The sequence below is a fragment of the Helianthus annuus genome, chromosome 16 (assembly GCF_002127325.2).
Source record: "Helianthus annuus cultivar XRQ/B chromosome 16, HanXRQr2.0-SUNRISE, whole genome shotgun sequence".
Taxonomy (NCBI): Eukaryota; Viridiplantae; Streptophyta; class Magnoliopsida; order Asterales; family Asteraceae; genus Helianthus; species Helianthus annuus.
In genome coordinates this window covers 102,574,809-102,599,151 of record NC_035448.2, presented here as the reverse complement: position 1 = coordinate 102,599,151, position 24,343 = coordinate 102,574,809, and positions in this window count along the sequence as shown.

Here is a 24,343-nt window from a genome sequence, read left to right as displayed (position 1 = left end):
GGCATGTGTGCGAAGATCAGTTCAATTAGTATACTAGTCTAGTCGTATCTCATCATTACCCTTCCTCACCCTGAGGACTATATCATTTAATTCTATCATCTGAGCATGTACGAATAAATCATCCAACCCCATTCCCACTCTGGGAACCCCATGCCTTGGCTGTGTGAACTCACCTTGGTTTGCTCGGTAAGATTAAAATACGTATTCCAAATGGATCAATCAGTCCCTATTGTGATTACCAATAGTAGTTAGTTTCGTGTACACATGGACATGTATTCTTTGCATGTATTACACAAATTACACGTAAGCAGCACGCATATCATTACGCAAGTCTTAGCAAATACCTGATCCTATTTTCCAAATTTCATGTAATTCAAATCACTGTTATATCATCAATCAAACTCCCTTTGAGCAATCCCAATACACATCGTTTAATTACATGCATCAGGTTCTCGCATATCAACTCAAATAACCATCAGATTATCATGTAGCCAATATTTACCTAAGGTTTTCTTATTTACTATGGATTTCATGTTCATTAAAAACCAAACAAAAATTGAACCAATTAACACAATTAATTCAACAAGAATAGTACCTCTCGGGTAATGTATATTAGTTAACAAAACCAACTATCCTAGATCACTAAACTTGTTTTTAATTGGGCCGCTTGACTTTTAATGCACATCAAACATGTGGGTTCAAACAGAATGTGATAGCTACAACATTCCACACAAATAATTCCCAATTAACAGCAATCAGTTAATTTCAATCAATTCACATAGCCCACTGTTATCATGAACATACATAACACCACTATTTATCAAATCACATAACACCCTTACTGCTTGTTCATGCTATACATTAAACATATATAACATCATCTATCTATTAACCTATCATAACGAGTTTTACATATTACAGTGCAACATAAACACTATCATTGCTTCATTATGCTAATCGGCCCTAACATGCAACTTGTATCATCAGGTAAACATCATCACATAATCATCGAGTATTAACATCAATATGTAGTTATCGAGTCTTAACATGATTCCGAGCATGCAACTTTCGACCATTTATGCAATTCAGAAGTCGTACAGGTACAAAGAATAGCCGAATACTCACATCGCATATGAATCACAGTTTCCGTAACTAGTATTACGTAGCCTATTCATTCATACAATCACGCCTATGGATTAAAACGGTTTTCATGCACTTAATTGTTCACATGTAACCTATTCCAACACATAACAACGCACATAATATTACAGCAGTTGCATATATAATCTATTCTCTTGCATGACATAAGTCGAAGTCGAAGCGAAACCGAGATAACGAAACCTTAAGATGAGGCCACGAAGTGGGAAGGCACTTACCGGTGGTGATCTTGGGTAATATAGTTTCGGTGTGCACAGGCGTCTAAGAAGGAAAGAAGAAGAACGACAGTGAACGGTGCTTCCCTTAAGGTTTTCGTTGTAAGGGACGATGTGTGGGGGGTTTCCTATTGCCGTACATGATCTTGAAGGAAGGTAGGTTGGATTTTTGAGTATTAGATAGCAATATATATGTTACGTGCATATGAGTAACATTAAATAGGCAGTTCCCCTTTGTTTTTGATTTGGCTGCTAATGGGCTCAAGTCCCTACGATTGGGTTGTCACAAAACTCAAGTGTTGATTGGGCCGAATTTTACATAGGGGAAAGGCAACATATGTAATTGGTGAAATGTGTACGCACATGGGGGGTTAGGGAATTTGGTTTGGGTTAATTTACTTAGTTAATTTATATTAACTAATAAAAATTTATATTAACCAACTAACATAAATGTAAAATATTCACGCTAAGGGTTTGGGCCTTAAAAGTTTCGAGTTATGCGGTTTATGTCATGGTTCAAACGGTTCGGGTAGGTTCGTCACCAAACGGACTTGGTTTCGACTACAAGTTTGCACACAACAACTAACGAGTAACGAGTACAAATTAAATTTGTCGAAAGTGGATAAGCAAAACTGTTTATTCGCAAGAGCGAAACGAACGATTTGTACCTCGAAATTACGGGTTGTCACACCCTCCACTTTCCATTTTTCTTTTGAACAACAACCACATTGGCCAACCATCTTGGATACTTGACCTCTCTAATCATACCTGCCCGAAGCAATTTTTCTACCTCTTCCTGGATAATGGCATTTCTTTCAGGTGCAAACTTCCTCCTTTTTTGATGGACTGGTTTGAATGACCTGTCAATGCCAAGTTTATGAGTGATAATATCCTTATATATATACCTATCATATCCTCATGCTTCCATGCAAAGGTAGTTTTCCTCCTTTTGAGGAAGGATACGAGGTCTTCTTTCATTCTGCCAAGGATCCCTGATCCGATACAGATTTTGGATTCAGGATCATCAGGATCCATGAGGATTTCTACCACATCCTGCTCTCTTGCCTCCAAGACATCCCTTGGAGGATACTTTAATTGCTATTGCTCCCTTGACTTCAAGGCTGGTTTCATCGATGAAGTGTAGCAGTTCTTAGCCTCCTGCTGATCACTGTCAATCTTGACTATTCCCCAAGGACTAGGAAGCTTCACACATTGATGGTAGGTAGATGGGACTGCCTTCATATCGTGTATCCAGGGCCTGCCAAGGATAACATTACAACAAGATAAACAGTCAATAACACAAAATTTTTGATAAGAATGTAGGCCTTCTATGTATATTGGGAGTTTAATGTCCCCCAGGGTATTCTTAGTTTCGCCACTAAATCCCACGAGCACGGAGGATCTTGGTATGATATCTGATTCTGGGATACCCATCTTCTTTAGAACATCAAGCTGGATAATATTTACTGAGCTTCCTCCGTCAATAAGGATCCTGCGGACAAAATGGTTAGAAATAAAAAGAGTAATAACTAAACCATCGTGATGAGGATCCTAGATATCAACACGATCATCTTCATCAAAGGTTATGACTTTTCCTTCAGAGACACTTGATGTTCGGACAGATCTTTCTCCATTATCCATTTTAGTTTCCTTTGCATGCCTTTTAGCTGCTGAGAAGGATGTACCACAGATGTCTGATCCTCCAGAAATAAAGTTTATAACTTGTGCATCCGCTGGAGGGGCTGGAGCTTTCTCTGGGATCCTTTCAGGATCCTGAGTCCTTGACTTCTTTCTCCCCAATAACTCTTTTAGATGCCCCTTGCTCAACAAATATCCAATTTCCTTTCTCAATGCAATGCATTCTTCTGTTAGATGCCCAAAATCTTCATGGTATGCACACCACTTTGATTTATGTTTTGTTGCAGCCGGTCTGTCATTTTTCTAGGCCATCTGGCTTTATCACCTAGGTTCTGCATCACAAGGATTAGTTCATTGTTATCAACAGAAAAACAATACTCAGAAATTGGAGGATAATCCTCATCATCCTCTTCCTGATCAACAGCATGCACGTTCTGGTTATCGGATTTGTTATAGGATTTGAATTTGTTGTTCTTGAACGAGGATCCTTGCTTCTCTTGCTTTGAGGATCCTGCTAATCTCTCCTGGATCCTCTTGTCATCCTCTAGCCGGATAAACCTGAGTGCCCGGGTTCTTACCTCATCTAAGTTCCTGCATGGAGTCATAACAAGATCATCATAGAACAATGAATCCCTAAGCAATCCCATTTTGAAGGCCTCAACAGCCGTGGCTATATCCAAATTGGGAATGTTTAAGGATTCTTTACTAAATTTGGTAATGTAATCCCTTAATGATTCATTATGACCCTTGGTTATCCTATATAGATCACTAGTTAATCGTTCAAATTTTCTACTACAAGAAAACTGATTATTAAATAGGTTAACTAGATTAGCAAATGAGGTAATAGAGTAAGGGGAAGACTTAGCAGCCATTTGAGAGCTGATCCAGTAAGAGTGGATCCAAATCCTTTGCACAGACATGCTTCCTTTAACCTTTCTGGGATTGGATTGATCTCTATCCTCTCCCGGTATTGTGCTACATGTTTTTCAGGATCCGTTGAACTATCATATAGCTTCATGGTTGGTACGTGGAACCTCTTGGGTATCTCAGCATCACAGATTGGTGGCGCAAAACGAGATATCTTATGGATCCCATCTGCCATTTTCGGGATAGGTTTGACCACTCCTGGAACACTTGATATCATATCCTTCAACTTTTGCAATTCCCTGGCCATGGCGTGATTGATACCTGTATCCTGCATGAATCCATGGTTAGTGGTAAGAGAATTATTAAAAGTGTTACCTCCCATCGGGTTCGAATTAGGAACACCAAATGTGAACCCATATTGTTGAGGCTCTGGAATGACCGAAGGGCCAGTAGAAGAAATGGTCTGCATCAGAATAAAATCTCCCTGATGGACATATGTTTGCAAACTCCTCAAGGATCCTGGCATCTGGAAGGATCCCTAGAACTGGGACGATCCTGGGATGAAGGAGGATCCTTGAGCCTGGGATGATCCTGGAACAAAGGAGGATCCTTGAACCTGGGATGATCCTGGAACAAAGGAGGATCCTTGAACCTGGGATGGTCCTGGAACAAAGGAGGATCCTTGAACCTAGGATGATCCTGGAACAAAGGAGGATCCTTGAACCTGGGATGATCCAGGAACAAAGGAGGATCCTTGAACCTGGGATGATCCTGGAACAAAGGAGGATCCTTGAACCTGGGATGGTCCTGGAACAAAGGAGGATCCTTGAATCTGCTGCGCTCCTGAGTATCCTCCCGAATTCATGAAGGATCCCATATGTTGAGGGTAGGATCCTGCTGGCTGGAAATATGAGCCTAATGGCTGAGTCACCATTGTTGATCCATTCTGCACTCCTTTCGGTCCACCCACATATTGAACATCTGGAACCACCGATGGCTGAGAAGTAATCGCCGGAGTATCAAAATTCAAAGATCTGGGCACCAGTGGGGAATGATCCTCTGCCGCTTTCTTTTGTTTCTTGAGATCTCCGATTTCTTTGAGAATACTTTCATTGGTCTTATCATGTTGCTGTATATGATCCTTCATCTGCAAAATCAAAGTAAACATGTCACTAGTAGTAGGAGTGTAAGAAGCAGAAGAAGTTAGAGGTTTGGAGAAAATGGGAGTTGGTTTCTTCTCAGTATTTTTCTGAGATCCAGCAGGTGGTGGAGGCAAAGGTGGAATGCCCTGAGACGAATTGACCGCAGACATTGCAGTAGAGGTATTCTTCAATGATGAAGCCATGTACTTGTATGCAACGAACCGGAATGATCACCAACAGAAAAACTTCTTAGGAATGAAGCACCAATTGCCCCACGGTGGGCGCCAAACTGTTTTGGTCAAAAATCTAATGAGGATAATGCAACCAAACTCTTAGTTATGGGGAATGATGCTTTAAATGAAGAACAATAATAAGTATCACTTCGATGTAAATTGCACAAACAACACAAGGATTTATACGAGGAAAAAGCCCTTGATCAATGAATGATCTCCGGCATAAAAAACCTCGGGTGATGGAAACTACCGATCACCAAGCTCAGATAAATCAATAAATGTTTACAACTTCGGATAGTGACGAGCTAGGTACAAGGATCACTATAGTTAATTGTGTGAAAGTGTGTGAAAACTGTTAAGTGTTTGCTGAAAGCTTCGAGAGTGCAGTAGTACGAGAGTGTATATAGCTGAAAATGGCTAAGTGTTCTAAAAATAGCTCGTCACCCCTTTAAAAATAAAAGCTAACTAAGCTAACAAACTATCTGACTTTTGTGCCATGCTCCCACGTTCTCCACAACGTCCATTTCCATTCAAACGTGTGCGAAATACCCGTGGAATATTCCATAGTAACGTTGCCAAGACCAAGTCAAGCCTATTACTCCTGCAAAACAATACGAAATATGAACAAACAATCGTTAGTATGAGGATCCTTAGGGTGATCCATGATCCTGATCCTGAAGGTCTTCTGAGGATCACTATCTGTCACAGAAGTAAGGATCACTATTAGGACAACACGTAAGGATCACTAATTGTTAGAAAATCCTCCCCTAACAAGTATGATGCTCCAAAATTCTCCTGCCAAGGATCTCAAGAAGAACAGCCCTCTCAAAGTTCAAGGAATCATCAAAGATTCCATAAAGGAACGCTGCTGTTTTTCTGATCCTCAGATCGATAGGATCCGCTATTGCTTCCCTGCGGATACCGTATTTAAATCCTTCGATCCCACTGCCCTGAGCGATCACATTTCTGAAACATGGGTTGCCTTCCCTGTTACTCCGTTCACCATAGGATACACCTATCCTTTCCCGGCCTTTACCCAGTCCTTCTTCTCTCTTACTGGCATCTCTTATATCCAAGCCATGCCAATGATCTGGAGGGTTTTGTATACCCTTGAAAGGATCATTGAGCAGGAGGGGATTGACCTAGGAATGTCAGAGTTGGGCGAGATGTATGATCTCACTACCTTTGGATCCCACCGATACTTGTTCAAACGTAGACCTGGTGAAGAACACCCAATCTTTAAAGCCACCAAGAACGATACCAACTGGAAACGGCATTTCTTCTTTGTCAGAAGAGATACTATCCCCAACGGAGAGGATCTACCAAGAAAATGGGCCACCCATGGTAGGATAGAGGATCCTGAGAAGGATCACCAGACAGTCTCCTTTTGTATGAGGATCACTAACACCCTCTTGTTCTTTGTTATGCAGCTGTTACCGTCTCATACCTCAAACTGTCTCCTGCTGCTAAAAAGAGGCTTGCTGCCTTTAGAAGACTCAATCCTGAAATAAGATCATTCAAGACAACCACCCAGGATTCACAAGAGGTATCCTCAGGTTCTGTCACGATGTCAAGTAAGTATCCTGTTTAAAAATTCTAATAAACAGTTAAATATAAGTAGGATAAGGATACTTATCTTGTTTTGTTTGTACAGGTGCTGGAAAATCCTCAAAGTCTGCCTCCAAATTCAGTGTCACTGATCTCGCCAATGTCAGATCCTCCAAGAAGAAGACTCCTGCTAGCCCAACTGCTTCAATCCCCAAAGCACCTTCCAAGGGAAGGGGAGGCAAGAAAAGAAAAGCCTCTGAAGCTGAGGATCTGCAAAGTCTGCCCTTGATCCGCCAACAATTCCTTGAGTACTTCAATGAGGTAAGGATCACCGTCCCTGCTTGTATATCCTGCTTGTTTGAGGATCACCTGGTCTTGAACTATCATTTATCCTCTTTGCAGAAATTTGCTGAGATTGAGGATTACGTGGGCAACGTTGAGGATCAGGATAGGAAGATTGCTGACCTCCAACAGGTTGCACTGCTTAAGGATCTCAAGATTGCCGACCTCCAGAAGGATCTCCAGAATGCCAAAAACGAGACGGCTAAGGTGTTGATCAATGCTGACTATGAAAAGCACGAGTCACCGAGGATGCCAAAGTCTCTGCCGCCATTGCGATGTACAAGACCAAACTACAGATGGCCTTGGAAGCTCAGGATCCTGATTTTGACAGGAGCACCTGGGATGTGGAAGGCTGGAAGGCAAGGTTGGCTGAGCTGGACGATGAGGAGGAAGCTGAGGAGATCTTGACGATTGAGGCTGGAAGCAGTGGCAAGGATCATGGTGGTGAAGCTAGTGGAGCTGGTGGTGGTGATGTAGCGAAGGTGTAGGCTGCGTGATTGGGCAATGATGGACATTTCTAGACATAGTCGGAGCCCAATTTTTTTGTTTTGATGGTAGTTTGTTGAACAATTGTCGGTTTGTACTTGAACAATAGTTTTAGGGTTAAGGATCCAGGATCCTTTAGACAATAGGTAGGATTGCGAATGGTGGAGGGATCCTCTGTTTGGGGGATGAAGCCATTGTGATCCTACCGCCTTTTAATTACCTGCATGCTAAGACCGCACAAACAATGGACACCCGTTGCCAACCCATGTGGACGGGCCACGTTTTGCTGGTAGAAACGTGGGTTGGCAATCTTGACAACTTTTGGTGGTTTAATCTTTGTTTATAAAATAACTATAATCTTTTTTGGCTTATCTTGTGTTGTTATCCTTGTTTGTCTTTTTTAATTTTCAATTGTTTTGATGCATACTTATCTAAATAAGAAATCTTGAATAAGTTAGATTGAAAATATTTAGGATATGATACAGGATCAAATATCCTATAGTTGAAAAATCCCAAAAAGTAGTATATTTTTAAGGATCACAAGTTTAGTTGTCAAAATACAAGGGTTATTCAAATAAACAATGAATAAAATTAAAATAGTTAAGGATCATACCTAAGGATCCAAGTGAGGATCCTAACCTCTAATACCATAACCAGGATAACTATAAGACAAATCTTAGAGAGAAGTAAGGATCAAGGATCCTTGGTTATTTAACTTCAAAGACCTGAAATAGAACATAACTTGGGACTAAGCCAATATAAGATAAAAGTTAGCAACTAGGGACAAGCCCAAGGATAACTGGGGACAAGCCCAAGGATAACTGGGGACAAGCCCAAGGATAACTGGGGACAAGCCCAAGGATAACTGGGGACAAGCCCAAGGATCGTTTGTAAACTGGAGTATGGCCCTAACTGGCGACTATCCAAACTTAGTGACATGAAGATGCCAAAACCTTAGCTAAGGTGAAAACGTTAGAAACCTTAGGAATGGATGTATGGTACGTCTACCATTATACGTAGGATCCTAGGTACAGCCAGTACAATGGAATTATCAGCCCCTAAAGCGAGTACTGGTCCCACTACCATGAACTATACCAGGATCATCATGCGCTACAGGCGGAACTGGGGTCAAGCCCAAATAACTGGGGACAAACCCAATTGACTGGTTGCTTCTGGGGATAACCAACATTTTGCTAAGGATTCCTGAACTTTCAAAACTTAGAATCACGTGAGAAGCGGATAAAGGATGCAGGATCCTTATCCATAGGTGAGAAAGTAAGGGAATAAAATAGTTCAAAATTAGGATGTTTACCTGATATTCGCTAATTTACACATATTTTAGTCCCCCATTTTATCCCCATTTTATGCGTTTTCGGCCGTAAAACCGTCATGCGGATACTTAATCATGTATACTTTTCTTTACAGGCCTAAAACAACATACCAGACAAGATGATAGTGAAAACGAGGATTTTCCGGGCGAAACGAATGAACTGCGAACATTCTGTGGAAAATTCCGACCTGGGCAAGTTGCACCCCCGTGCAACTGGTGGCACCCCCGTGCGGATGCGACAACAAAGCTCAGCTCAGCGTTGCACACCCAGTGCGATCAGGAGTGCAACGAAATCCCGGCAACGTACCCCCGTGCGACTGGTTGCACCCCCGTGCGACTGGTTGCACCCCCATGCGGATTCGATGACCAGCCCCGATCCCAGATATGCACGCCCGTGCCAATTGAAGAACGGCCGTGCGTGTCCGAAGACCAGTCAACGATCTGTGACGTCACGCAGTATGGTGGACCACCACCAATAATTGCTTAAAGTGCACGGTCGTGCAATCGGAGAACGACCGTGCGACGTCGAAAAAGCATAAAAACAGAACAGAACCATTCTATTAGTAATTCTGGACATTTTGGGAGCTCTGCAGGCGATTTTGAGGCTCCGAAGGCTGCTGCTTTCACTCGGATTCAAGCCACATTGCCCGGTTTTGCTCATTTACTATCCAGATTCTCATTCTTATGCTTGTTTATGGTTTGGTTTCTCAAATCTTTCCATAATTTTGTTATGTTTCAAGCATTTAGACTGATTATTATGTATTAATGTAAGCCTTTGGGCAAAAACACAACAATCCCTTGCTTGATTATAACCATTAGTATGTTGATCTATGTTTGTAATGAAAGTTTGAAGTGTTTTCTATGATTATCTTTGATGATTAGTTTGCAACCTTGTTATTGATATTGATTTCTTGATTATAAGTAATTGTGTTGGATGATTGGTGCTTGGTTAGGTAAGATAGTTGCAAAATGAAGCTTATTTAATCATGTATTAGTAAACTTTTAATTTGGTTAACTAGTTTAACTTGGTTAAAATGTAGGCACCATGATACTCTAACGGGTTAGTGGTTTAATAAAATGTAATTATTATTAATCAAGAGAGCTTGCCCTCACGGAAGGACTCTAACGGGTTAGATGGTGTTGTTACGAATTCTTGCCATGATTTGTTAGCTTAGTTAGTAGTTTCGGCCAAAATTGCTATCTTGGTGAATTTATGTGCAAGATTTGTAAAATGAACTCGGTTGTGATTTAATCTAGTTTATGCTTGTCTCGGTGGTTGCATTGTGTTTATCGGTGTTGCTTTCCTTGATTAAGTGAGGTTAGAAAACTCCTAACGGATGACTAACTTATTTTTAGGAGATTTTTGTAGACATTAGTCAATCGCACGTTAAAGAACAATTTTAGGTGGTTAAAGTGTGTTTATCGTTTTAACTTTCCGAATGATTGTCATGTTAGGATTCCCGAAAGGGATACTAATTGTCTCAAAATGGAAAATTGACCGAATGCTTCTAGTGCCAAAACTGACTTAGTTGACATGCTTTGGTTGTGTATTAAGCAAGGCTATTTATATATAATTTACTATGTTTTATAAGTATTTATTTATGCTTACTTTAGTTTAATTAAAACCAAGACAATTTATGTTTTTACCGGTAATTTAGTGACAAAGGTCTAGTATTATTTCTCCGCCCATTTCCGTGGATCGATACTTGGTTCTTACCGATACTTTACTACATATATGACGGGGTACACTTGCCTCTTTCGTGTGTGTTTTGATGTAAAAGTAATAATCACTTTTATAAATTTAAAACCAATTCGTGTGTAATTTCATTATAAAAATATGTACAGTCACGCACCTACCAAGTTTTTGGCGCCGTCGCCGGGGAATGGTGAGTTTTAGGAACGACCCGAGTCATTGTGTTATCGGTGTATATACTTGTTAATATTTGTGTATATTTTCGTGATTATTTATTTGTTGATTTATTTGTTAATATTTCTTGCTTTTAATTCAATTCATTCATTTTCGTGATTCTTTTGTACACTTGTAAATTTTTATTCTATTTATTTGTTCTAATCCGGATTTATTTATTCATTTATTCGTTGAATTTTCGGCTCTTAAAAATCGTTTTTAAACTAGCCGATTCGATTATTTTCATTGCTTTAATTTTTATAAAAATTTCGGCCCATTTTCGGATGTTTATAAATTTTTCAGCCCATTTAAAATAATATTCTATTTCTTTTCAGCCAAAAAAAAAACAGCCTTATTATAATAATATAATATTCTTGTCGAGCAATTTTTCGTGTCCTCAACCCCCGCTCCCGACGCTGCTGAGCCTTCAGACGAACCCGAGCGTGATCTGAGGAGACGTCTTCATTAGAGATCCCGTGCGGTTGCGCTGCAACTCGCAGCAGCTGTGGACGAGCAGGTGGTATCCGCTGAGACAGAGGGCCCAGCCGACGAAGGACACATCATCATGGCTAACGACAAGAAGCGTGTTTACGAAAAAGCTTCATTCACGTTGGACAGGACCATACACAGTAAAAGAGGTATTTCCTTATGGGACTGTTGCAATAGAGAACGCGGACGGCGTTATTTTCAAGGTAAATGGGCATCGGTTGAAGGTTTACGTTGGAGGGCCGATCGAATCGGCGGTGGAGGTTATCGAGCTCCACACCCCGCATACAGCTTAAGTGTGGGGACATGAGTCTTGCTATCGACTCGCCGACAAAAATTTAACATGAGTCTTGCTATCGACTCGCCGACAAAAATTTAGCATGAGTCTACGCTACTGACTCGCGGATTAAAAATGTAGCAAGAGCGTCAAAAGCGCTTTAGGGGTAGTATCGTCTTTTTATGTGTTTTTCTAGTTTTAGCGTAATTTAGGAGTGTTTGGTAGTTTCCGTTTGTTTGCACAGCTTTTGTACGTGCCGAGTGAAGGGTCTACATGGGAATATTGTTAAAACATGTTGCGGATGGTAAAAATGGCGAAAAACGGCCAAAAAGAGTGCTGAAACTGGTTTCTGCAGCAAACAGACACATCTGCAGATTTGGCATGGCCGTGCCATGGGTCGCACGCCCGTGCGATTTCGGGCTGGCATGCACCTCGAGTCGCACCCCCGTGCATTACCGAGGTCAACGTGCAAGAATGGGTCAACATCGGATCCGCACGCCCGTGCGAATATCCGCATGACCGTGCGCATGGTCAGGGGCATTTTTTTCATTGTTCCATATAAAAGCCCTCATCTGCATCCACTTCTCACATTCGCGAAACCCTACTGCCCTCTCGTTCCTGGCCAATTTTTTTCCCCAAAATCGCACCATTTTTCGCACGGTTTCTCAGATCTTCTCGCACGGTTTGATTTTTTTTTTCTTGTCAATTTCCTATTTTTATCGCTTTCTAGGGTTAGATTCTCCGATTTCTTCAAGGCTTTTTAGGGTTCCCTTCATAAACAAATGGAAACCCTAGCCCTTGCAAGAACTTCACAAATCATGAACACCCGGCTGATTTCCTAACCCCTTGTCACTAGAAACTTGAAAAATTTCGAAAAGATTTGACTGTCCTGATTCGGGGTTAAGAATCAGCAGAAAACGGCATGATCGTTCTATACATGGAACGGTCGTGCGTATGCGGGTCGTTCATGTTTTTTTTAATTGTGGTACCGGATATGCACGGTGACGCGACCAGTCGCACGTCCGTGCAATCCCGTCATGTTCCGATAATCAAGACCGCACCACCACTGATCTCGGTGATGCATGACCATGCGTCCATTCGCACGCCCGTGCGAAACACCCAGATCAGTTTGACAGAATCTTCATAACTGTGTGTTCGGCTGAGCAAGAAGAGGAGGAGCAGAATCAGCCACCACCCACACCACCACACCAGCAGTTCCAGCAGCACCAAGACTGGCCACCCGGCATCCCATCTTATCCTGATTTGTACTAGCAACTTCAACAAATGCAGCTGAACCAGGAGCAGCTACGAGTCAACCAGGAGGTGGTGCTGACGGTGATGATGAGTAGCTGGTGGTGGTAGTAGCATTTCAGTACTTTATATTTCGGGTGTTCATTTTGGTTGTTATTTCAACACCCTCGGATTGTATTTTATTTTCAAACACTTTACTTTATGTCTTGTCTTTGTTGGGATTTCTAGCATTTCTATTTATGTACATTATGGTTTTTATGTTTATTCTGTTACTGCTCTGTTTTGGTGTACATGTGACATACTTGCCGATCCGACATATCTTGGACCGGAGCATATGACAGACACAGCTTTGGAAGTCTCGTTTCATCAGATATCATCTTGAGGGGAGTACTATTATCCTTTTTCTCTATATTTCGGTTTCACATTGGGGACAATGCGAAGTTCAAGTGTGGGGAGGGGGTTAACTTGGTTTGTCCTCTAAAAAAAAAAAAACAGAAAAATCATCCAAAAATATCCGTGTTCTGTATATATTTTAGTAAATAAACCGGTTGGTTGTGTTTTAGAAAGCTTCGGACTTGATAAAAACCCGACAAGCAAAATAAATTTTGAAAAAGAAAACCGTAAAGCGTGACAAACAAAGAAAGACTTGCATGATAGTTTTCACACTTTTACCCATTCCTTCCGTTACGTGAGCATATTTGAGCCTTGATATTGTCATGTATTTGTTCATTTCGGAGTAGGAGTGAGCCGGATGTCATGTGTAATTTAGATCTTGTCACTAGAATGCTTGTTAAAACCATGAACTTGTGGATTTGTGTAAAAGTGATAGAGGCACTTAGATTACCCCTTTGTTGTAAACCTTGTTCTTTGTGTTGTGCTCCCCGTTCACCTTACATTACCCTTTAGGATTAACCATGTCGAGCCTTCCCGTTTACCTTTGTTTACCCAACATAATCGCCCACTTAGCCAAATTTAGCCTTTTTATGTTTTAAACCTTTTAGTGTTGAAACTCGGTCAAAATAATCGTTTAACTAGCGCTTGTTATAGTTTATTATTCATTGTATAAATCCATTAGTTTGCAAAAAAAAAAAAAAACAAAAAAAAAACAAAAAAAAAAAAACAAAAACAAAAAACAAAATCAAAAAAAAAAAAAAAACAAAAAAAAAACAGAAAATAAAACACCCTAAAATAGGGTGAAGTAGACAAAATTCGAGCAATTTTGATTAATAAAATGATGAAATCTTGTTTATGAGCTCGTTGTCGCATAAGTTGCCTTTTTAAGGCATTTGTATGTATAGTTTTGTTGTATTGCGCTTGTTAAACGTAACTACCGAGTTTTAACCGTTTCACCACTTTAAATATCCTTTTCCATACCCTTCGCCCAAGCCTAACGTTACACCCCGTAAAGACCTCTTGATTTACACTTTTTCACATGTTAGTTGGTGGAGACGAGATCTTACGACAAGCTTATGATATTACACATTTCACTGACGAGGCATTGAGTGTTTGCACATACACATTTTATGTATGTTTCACAAATAAAACCGAGTGTGTGTGAACATTGTGAGTTGTGTGAAGATTAGCATGTTAAGTCAATTGAAAGTGACGTCACGGCTTTTTGGTTATCTACATATATTTGCATACGCTTGTTTGGTTTGATTCATTTGATGTTGTCTTTCGAAAAACCGGCTAACCGTTCGTAGTTCTTTTAATAAATAGTGTGTAAATTATCGTTCTTGTTTGATTCTATCTTTTATTGCATTTTAGTTTAGCTTGCTTGAGGACAAGCAAGGTTCAAGTGTGGGGAGATTTGATATTCGCTAATTTACACATATTTTAGTCCCCCATTTTATCCCCATTTTATGCGTTTTCGGCCGTAAAACCGTCATGCGGATACTTAATCATGTATACTTTTCTTTACAGGCCTAAAACAACATACCAGACAAGATGATAGTGAAAACGAGGATTTTCCGGGCGAAACGAATGAACTGCGAACATTCTGTGGAAAATTCTGACCTGGGCAAGTTGCACCCCCGTGCAACTGGTGGCACCCCCGTGCGGATGCGACAACAAAGCTCAGCTCAGCGTTGCACACCCAGTGCGATCAGGAGTGCAACGAAATCCCGGCAACGTACCCCCGTGCGACTGGTTGCACCCCCGTGCGACTGGTTGCACCCCCATGCGGATTCGATGACCAGCCCCGATCCCAGATATGCACGCCCGTGCCAATTGAAGAACGGCCGTGCGTGTCCGAAGACCAGTCAACGATCTGTGACGTCACGCAGTATGGTGGACCACCACCAATAATTGCTTAAAGTGCACGGTCGTGCAATCGGAGAACGACCGTGCGACGTCGAAAAAGCATAAAAACAGAACAGAACCATTCTATTAGTAATTCTGGACATTTTGGGAGCTCTGCAGGCGATTTTGAGGCTCCGAAGGCTGCTGCTTTCACTCGGATTCAAGCCACATTGCCCGGTTTTGCTCATTTACTATCCAGATTCTCATTCTTATGCTTGTTTATGGTTTGGTTTCTCAAATCTTTCCATAATTTTGTTATGTTTCAAGCATTTAGACTGATTATTATGTATTAATGTAAGCCTTTGGGCAAAAACACAACAATCCCTTGCTTGATTATAACCATTAGTATGTTGATCTATGTTTGTAATGAAAGTTTGAAGTGTTTTCTATGATTATCTTTGATGATTAGTTTGCAACCTTGTTATTGATATTGATTTCTTGATTATAAGTAATTGTGTTGGATGATTGGTGCTTGGTTAGGTAAGATAGTTGCAAAATGAAGCTTATTTAATCATGTATTAGTAAACTTTTAATTTGGTTAACTAGTTTAACTTGGTTAAAATGTAGGCACCATGATACTCTAACGGATTAGTGGTTTAATAAAATGTAATTATTATTAATCAAGAGAGCTTGCCCTCACGGAAGGACTCTAACGGGTTAGATGGTGTTGTTACGAATTCTTGCCATGATTTGTTAGCTTAGTTAGTAGTTTCGGCCAAAATTGTTATCTTGGTGAATTTATGTGCAAGATTTGTAAAATGAACTCGGTTGTGATTTAATCTAGTTTATGCTTGTCTCGGTGGTTGCATTGTGTTTATCGGTGTTGCTTTCCTTGATTAAGTGAGGTTAGAAAACTCCTAACGGATGACTAACTTATTTTTAGGAGATTTTTGTAGACATTAGTCAATCGCACGTTAAAGAACAATTTTAGGTGGTTAAAGTGTGTTTATCGTTTTAACTTTCCGAATGATTGTCATGTTAGGATTCCCGAAAGGGATACTAATTGTCTCAAAATGGAAAATTGACCGAATGCTTCTAGTGCCAAAACTGACTTAGTTGACATGCTTTGGTTGTGTATTAAGCAAGGCTATTTATATATAATTTACTATGTTTTATAAGTATTTATTTATGCTTACTTTAGTTTAATTAAAACCAAGACAATTTATGTTTTTACCGGTAATTTAGTGACAAAGGTCTAGTATTATTTCTCCGCCCATTTCCGTGGATCGATACTTGGTTCTTACCGATACTTTACTACATATATGACGGGGTACACTTGCCTCTTTCGTGTGTGTTTTGATGTAAAAGTAATAATCACTTTTATAAATTTAAAACCAATTCGTGTGTAATTTCATTATAAAAATATGTACAGTCACGCACCTACCATTACCACAGTAAGGATCGTCGGTGCTTTAAGGATCCTTCAAGGATACCCATAATGTAAGGATCATCTGTTCTATGAGGATCCTGTTCACATGAAATATTTCTTCAAGTGGACAGCATTCCAAGCTCTTGGTAGCAAATCACCTTCCATGGTCAGCAATCGATATGCCTCCATTCCTGCCTCAGCTTCAATCAAATAAGGGCCTTCCCATTTTGGTGCCAATTTTGCATTAGCAGGATTGGTGGTATTCTGAAATGCTTTCCTTAACACCATATCACCAATTTGAAACTTCCTGATCCTGACATTTTTGTTGTAAACACCAGCCATTCTTTGTTGATAACTGGCCATCCTTACCCTAGCCATATCCCTGATTTCTTCAATAGTATCCAGGTCTTGAACCAAGTTCTCATCATTTTCCTCAGGATCACGGATACTTGTTCTAGCAGTTGGAACCACCATTTCTGTAGGGATCACTGATTCTGCCCCAAATACCAAAGAGAATGGAGTCTGGCCTGTAGCATTCTTGGGGGTTGTCTTATCAGCCCAAAGCACATAAGGTAGTTCTTTTGCCCATTTCCCTTTTTTGGATCCAAGCTTCTTCTTCAAATTGTTGATGATGATCTTGTTGGATGATTCTGCCTGACCATTAGCTTGTGGGTGGACTGGTGTTGATGTTATCATCTTAATCCCCCAGCTGTCACAAAAGTTAGTAGTTCTGCCCCCAATAAATTGGGAACCATTATCACATATAATCTCAGAAGGGATGCCAAATCTAGTAATAATATTTCTTTTAATGAAGGATATCACTTCCTTTTCTCTGACTTGGGCAAAAGCTTCAGCCTCTATCCACTTGGAGAAGTAATCAGTCATAGCAAGCATGAACACTTTTCCACCAGGTGCCTTAGGGAGCTTACCAACTATATCCATACCCCATCTCATAAATGGCCAAGAGGAGGATATAGGATGCAAAAATTCAGCTGGTTGGTGAAGGATATTGCTGTGTCTATGACAAGGATCACACTTCTTAGCATACTCCACAGCGTCTTTCTTCATAGTTGGCCAGTAGTATCCTGTCCTCAGGATCCTTGAGAATAATGCCTTGCCCCCGGTGTGGTTTCCACAATCTCCTTCATGGAAGTCTTTTAAAACTTCTTGGATTTCAGGATCCTCAATGCATCTTAAATATGGTCCTGTAAGAGATCGCTTATAGAACATATTATTTAAAATTGTGAATTGAGATACCTTAACTTTGAAAGCTCTAGGGTTTTCTCCTGTAGGAATCTCTCCATGTTGTAAGTATCTCATGATTGGCAGGATCCATGATCCTGATCCTGAATGAGATCGAGTATCCTCACCGGGGATAATTGCAGAACCTCTCCTATTTCCATGGCCACATGATCCTAGATGGCAGGAGCCAGAATATGGATAATGGGGATACTTATATCCACCGGGATCTTCAAAGATGATCCTAAATTAGCCAATGCATCAGCTTCTGTATTTTCTTCCCTTGGTACCTGTGTCAAACTAAAGGAAACAAAAGAGAGTGCCAATTCTTTGACTATCTCTAAATATTTGGTTAGTTTTTCACCTTTAACAGCATAGGATCCATTAAAGTGATTAGTGATTAGCAATGAATCTACATGTACCTCAAGATACCTGATCCTCATATGCTTAGCAATTTGACCTCTCTAATCATACCTGCTCGGAGCAATTTCTCTACGTCTTCCTGGATAATGGCATTTCTTTCTGGTGCAAACTTCCTCCTTTTCTGATGGATTGGTTTGAATGACCTGTCAATGCCAAGTTTGTGAGTGATAATATCCTTAGATATACCTGTCATATCCTCATGTTTCCATGCAAAGGTAGTTTTCCTCCTTTTAAGGAAGGATATGAGGTCTTCTTTCATTTTGCCAAGGATCCCTGATCCGATATAGATTTTGGATTCAGGATCACCAGGATCCATGAGGATTTCTACTACATCCTGCTCTCTTGCCTCCAAGACATCCCTTGGAGGATACTGTTAGGGGAGTATTTTCTAACAATTAGTGATCCTTATCCTAATAAGTGATCCTTACTTCTGTGACAGATAGTGATCCTCAGAAGAGCTTTAGGATCAGGATCATGGATCACCCTAAGGATCCTCATACTAACGATTGGCTGCTTGTGTTTCGTATTGTTTTGCAGGAGTATTGAGCTTGACTTGGTCTTGGCAACGTTACTATGGAATATTCCACGAGTATTTCGCACACGTTTGAATGAAAATGGACGTTGTGGAGAACGTGGGAGCATGGCACAAAAGTCGGACAGTTAGATAGCTTAGTTAGCTTTCATTTTTAAAGGGGTGACGAGCTAAATTTAGAACACTTAGCCATTTTCGGTTACACACACACTCTCGTCAATTGCAGTCTCAAAGCTCTCAACAAACACTTAACAATTCCTACACTTTTACACGATTAACCATAGTGATCCTTGTACTTAGCTCGTCACTATCCGAAGTTGTAAACTTTTATTGATTTATTTGAGCTTGGTGATCGGTAGTTTTCATCACCCGAGGTTTTTTATGCCGGAGATCATTCATTGATCAAGGGCTTTTTCCTCGTATAAATCCTTGTGTCATTTGTGCAATTTACATTGAAGTGATCCTTATTATTGTTCTTCATTTCAAGCATCATTCCCCGTAACTAGGAGTTTGGTTGCATTATCCTTGTGTGATTTTCGACCAAAACAGTTTGGCGCCCACCGTGGGGCAATTGGTGCTTCATTTCTAAGAAAGTTTTCTGTTGGTGATCATTCCGGTTCATTGCATACGAATATATGGCTTCATCATTGAAGAATACCTCTACTGCAATGTCTGCAGTCAATTCGTCTCAGGGCATTCCACCTTTGCCTCCACCTCCTGCTGGATCTCAGAAAAATGCTGAGAAGAAACCAACTCCCATTTTCTCTAAACCTCTAACTTCTTCTGCTCCTTACACTCCCACTACTAGTGACATGTTTACTTTGATTTTGCAGATGAAGGAACATATACATCAACAGGATAAGACCAATGATGGGATCCTCAAAGAAATCGGAGATCTCAAGAAACAAAAGAAAGCGGCAGAGGATCATTCCCCACTGGTGCCCAGATCTTTAAATTTTGACACTCCGGTGATTACTTCCCAGCCATCAGTGGTTCCAGATGTTCAATATGTGGGTGGACCAAAAGGAGTGCACTACGGTTCAACAATATTGACTCAGGCATCAGGTTCATATTTCCAGCCAGCGCGATCCTATCTTCAGCATATGGGATCCTTCATGAATTCAGGAGCCTACTCAGGAGCGCAGCAGATTCAAGGGTTTTCCTCTGTTCCAGGATCATCCAAGGTCCAAGGATCCTCCTTTGTTCCAGGATCATCCCAGGTTCAAGGATCCTTCTTTGTTCCAGGATCATCCCAGGTTCAAGGATCCTCCTTTGTTCCAGGATCATCCCAGGTTCAAGGATCCTCCTTTGTTCCAGGATCATCCCAGGTCCAAGGATCCTCCTTTGTTCCAGGATCATCCCAGGTTCAAGGATCCTCCTTTGTTCCAGGATCATCCCAGGTCCAAGGATCCTCCTTTGTTCCAGGATTATCCCAGGTTCAAGGATCCTCCTTTGTTCCAGGATCATCCCAGGTTCAAGGATCCTACTCTGTTCCAGGATCGTCCCAGTTTTAGGGACCCTTCCAGATGCCAGGATCCTTGAGGAGTTTGCAAACAGGAAGTTCCGATGTCCATCATGGAGATTTTATTCCGATGCAGACCATTGCTTCCACTGGTCCCTCCATCATTCCAGAGTCCCAGCAATATGGATTCACATCCGGTGTTCCTAATTTGAACCCGATGGGAGGTAACACTTTTAATAATTCTCTTACCGCTAACCATGGATTCATGCAGGATACAAGTATCAACCATGCTATGGCCAGAGAGTTGCAAAAACTGAAGGATATGATATCAAGTGTTCCAGGAGTGGTCAAACCTATCCCGGAGATTGCAGATGGAAGCCACAGGATATCTTGTTTTGCACCACCAATCTGTGATGCTGAGATACCCAAAAGGTTCCATGTTCCAACTATGAAGCTGCATGGTGGTTCGACGGATCCTGAGGAACACATTGCACAATACAGGGAGAGGATGGAGATCAATCCAATCCCAGAAAGGTTAAAGGAAGCGTGCCTGTGCAAAGGATTCGGATCCACTCTTACTGGATCAGCCCTCAAATGGCTGCTAAGTCTTCCCCCTTACTCTATTACCTCATTTGCTAATCTAGTTAACTTATTCAACAATCAGTTTTCTTGTAGTAGAAAATTTGAGCGATTAACTAGTGATCTATATAGGGTAGGGTCATAATGAATCATTAAGGGATTACATTACCAAGTTTAGTAAAGAATCCTTAGACATTCCCAACTTGGATATAGCCACGGCTGTTGAGGCCTTCAAAATAGGATTGCTTAGGGATTCATTGTTCTATGATGATCTTGTTATGACACCGTGCAGGAACCTAGATGAGGTAAGAACCCGGGCACTCAGGTTCATCCGACTAGAGGATGACAAAAGGATCCAAGAGAGATTAGCAGGATCCTCAAAACAAGAGAAGCAAGGATCCTCATTCAAGAACAACAAGTTCAGATCCTATAACAAGTCTGACAACCAGAACGTGCATGCTGTTGATCAAGAAGATGATGATGAGGATTATCCTCCAATTTCTGAATATTGTTTTTCCGTTGATAACAATTGTTAGGGCTGGATTTTTATGACCTATGATCCTTACATGTGATCCTAACAAGTGATCCTTGTTTCTTTGACAGATAGTGATCCTCAGAGAAGCTCCAGGATCAGGATCACGGATCATTCTAAGGATCCTCATACTAACAACTGTTCTCTTTGGATTTAATGTTATCTTGCAGGAATTACGAGTTGGATCTGGTCTTAGCAACGTAAACAAGGAAACTGTCACACTAATCTCGCACATGCATAATCAAAGATGGACGTTATGAAGAATATGGAAACTCAGCACAATTTAAGGGCGATTATTTAGGCTAAATTTACTTCTATTTCTAAAGGGGTAACGAGCTAGTAGTTAGGTGATTTGCCTAAAATAGAACCACACACACACTTGTATAAATGGCACTCTTGAACATTCACAAGACACAACACATTCTCACACGCTTTAGCGTACGATACTATAGTGATCCTTGTACCTAGCTCGTTACCATCCGAAGTTGTAACCATTATTTGTTATATTGAAGTTTGGTGATCGGTAGTTTCGATCACCCGAGGTTTTTTATGCCGGAGATCATTCATTGATCAAGGGCTTTTTCCTCGTATAAATCCTTGTGTCACTTGTGCATTTTACATTTGAGTGATCCTTCACTTTGTTCATTATACCAAGCATCATTCCCCGTTTACATAAAGTTTGGTTGCATTATCTTTAAGTGATTTTTGACCAAAACAGTTTGGCGCCCACCGTGGGGCAATTGGTGCTTCATTCATAAGAAAGTTTTTCTGTTGGTGATCATTCCAGAAGTGTTGCATGGCTTCATCGTTGAAGAATACGTCCACAGCGATGTCTGCAGTCAATTCATCTAATGGCATTCCACCTTTGCCTCCACCACCAGCTGGATCTCAGAAAAATGCTGAGAAGAGACCAACTCCTATCTTCTCTAAACCTTCATCTTCTGCTCTAACTTCTTCTGCTCCCAGTACTAGTGATATATTTACTTTGATTTTGCAGATGAGGGATCGTATGCAGCAGCAGGATGAGACTAATGACAGGATCCTCAGAGAAATCGGAGATCTCAAAAGACAAAAGAGAACGGCAGAGGATCATTCCCCACTGATGCCCAAATCTTTGAATTTTGATACTCCGATGGTTACTGCACAGCCATCAGAGGCCCCAGATGTTCAACATATGGGTGGATTAAGAGGAGTGCATTTCGGCCCAACAGTAGTGACTCAGGCATCAGGATCATATTTCCAACCGGCAGGATCCTATACTCAGCATATGGGATCCTTCATGAACTCAGGATCCTCCTTCGTTCCAGGATTATCCCAGGTTCAAGGATCCTCCTTCGTTCCAGGATCATCCCAGGTTCAAGGATCCTCCTTTGTTCCAGGATTATCCCAGGTTCAAGGATCCTCCTTAGTTCCAGGACTATCCCAGGTTCAAGGATCCTCCTTAGTTCCAGGACTATCCCAGGTTCAAGGATCCTCCTTAGTTCCAGGATCATCCCATATTCAGGGATCCCTTCAGATACCAGGATACTTGAAGAATTTGCAAACAGGAAGTCCAGATGTCCATCAAGGAGATTTTATTCCGATGCAGACCATTGTTTCCACTGGTCCATCCATCATCCCAGAATCCCAGCAATATGGATTCACACCCAATGTTCCTAACTTGAACCCGATGGGATGTTACACCCTTATATTTATACTAGAACTAATAGCTAATTTATACCAAAAGATAGTAGTTTAACATAAGTTTCAAAAATATTACACTTCTTAGTCTACTAGGGACTAAGGTAGAACGTACTAAGTGTGTTTAAGAATTTGTTTACAACCAAAGAACAACAATTTAACAAGTTCAAACATAGCGGAAGCTTCGAAGTGGAGCGTTCGGTTCATCCTCAAAATCACTTTGCTTTGATCAACCAATAAATCATTAGCTTTGATGTTTGTAAATAATAAGATATCAAGGTTTAACATCGTATTGAGAATAGCAAAAATATAAAAGTTTTCCAGGCTCCACCGTAACTTACGGTGCCACCGTAAGTTACGGTGAGTGCTGGAAATTCTTGGATCCACCGTAATAGAGTAGAGAACCACCATAAATCAAAACCCTCTACCGTAAATTACGGTGACACCGTAATTTACGGTAGCACCTGGGAATTCATGTTTTTGTTTGGTTTGAGCATTTCAACCAAAATCCCAACTCTCGGGTTTCAACATTCTGCATTATCAATGTAGTAAAGGTCTAATATTTCTAGTACATCATAATATAACCACTACATACATCAATTTATCATGTTTGGAATGTAGATCATGTTTACTTGATTATTTGACCCGTTTGGCTTGCCCACGGAATTCCTTCCTTTATGACAACTACCAACGAGTTAAATTCGTTATTCAAACAAGTATTCAATACAACAATGCCTTCGCTTCAATTCAAAATAACTAGAAACGTTGATAATCAACTACAATGATCTAATGTCACATAATGTAACGAGTCATGTTACATACCTTGGCGCACGCCCTTCAAACGAGAATCACCACCGGCTTGTCCGCTCGACGTCCCGGTATCTTGTCCTATAGAGTTCATTTACAAGACATGTTTAGAACCCTCTAAGACATCATTTCGCATAATATACCGAAACATCTTAATTAAGCGTTAAAGCTTCAAATTTCTATTTGTCAGCCTTCTTTGAGGCATTTCCACAAACATCAAGAGGGCAGAATTTCTATATTATTCATATTCATGTTTATGGATTGCTAGTAGTTGACTTAACTTCAATTAAGCCATCATATATCATGTAAACATCACATCTTTTCTGGAACTATCTTCTAAGGTCGAATTTTACTAGAATAACCACTAAGAACCCTAGAATTCATCATCATCTTGTAAAACCCACAACCCACCTTCAAGGTGTTCATGGATTTTTCTGAATTTGGTCATGATTTCACATGTAATTGGTTGAGTCTAACCTCTAAACACCAAATCAATTCTAAACTAACCAAATAACACTCATGCAGCATCAATTTTCCAGA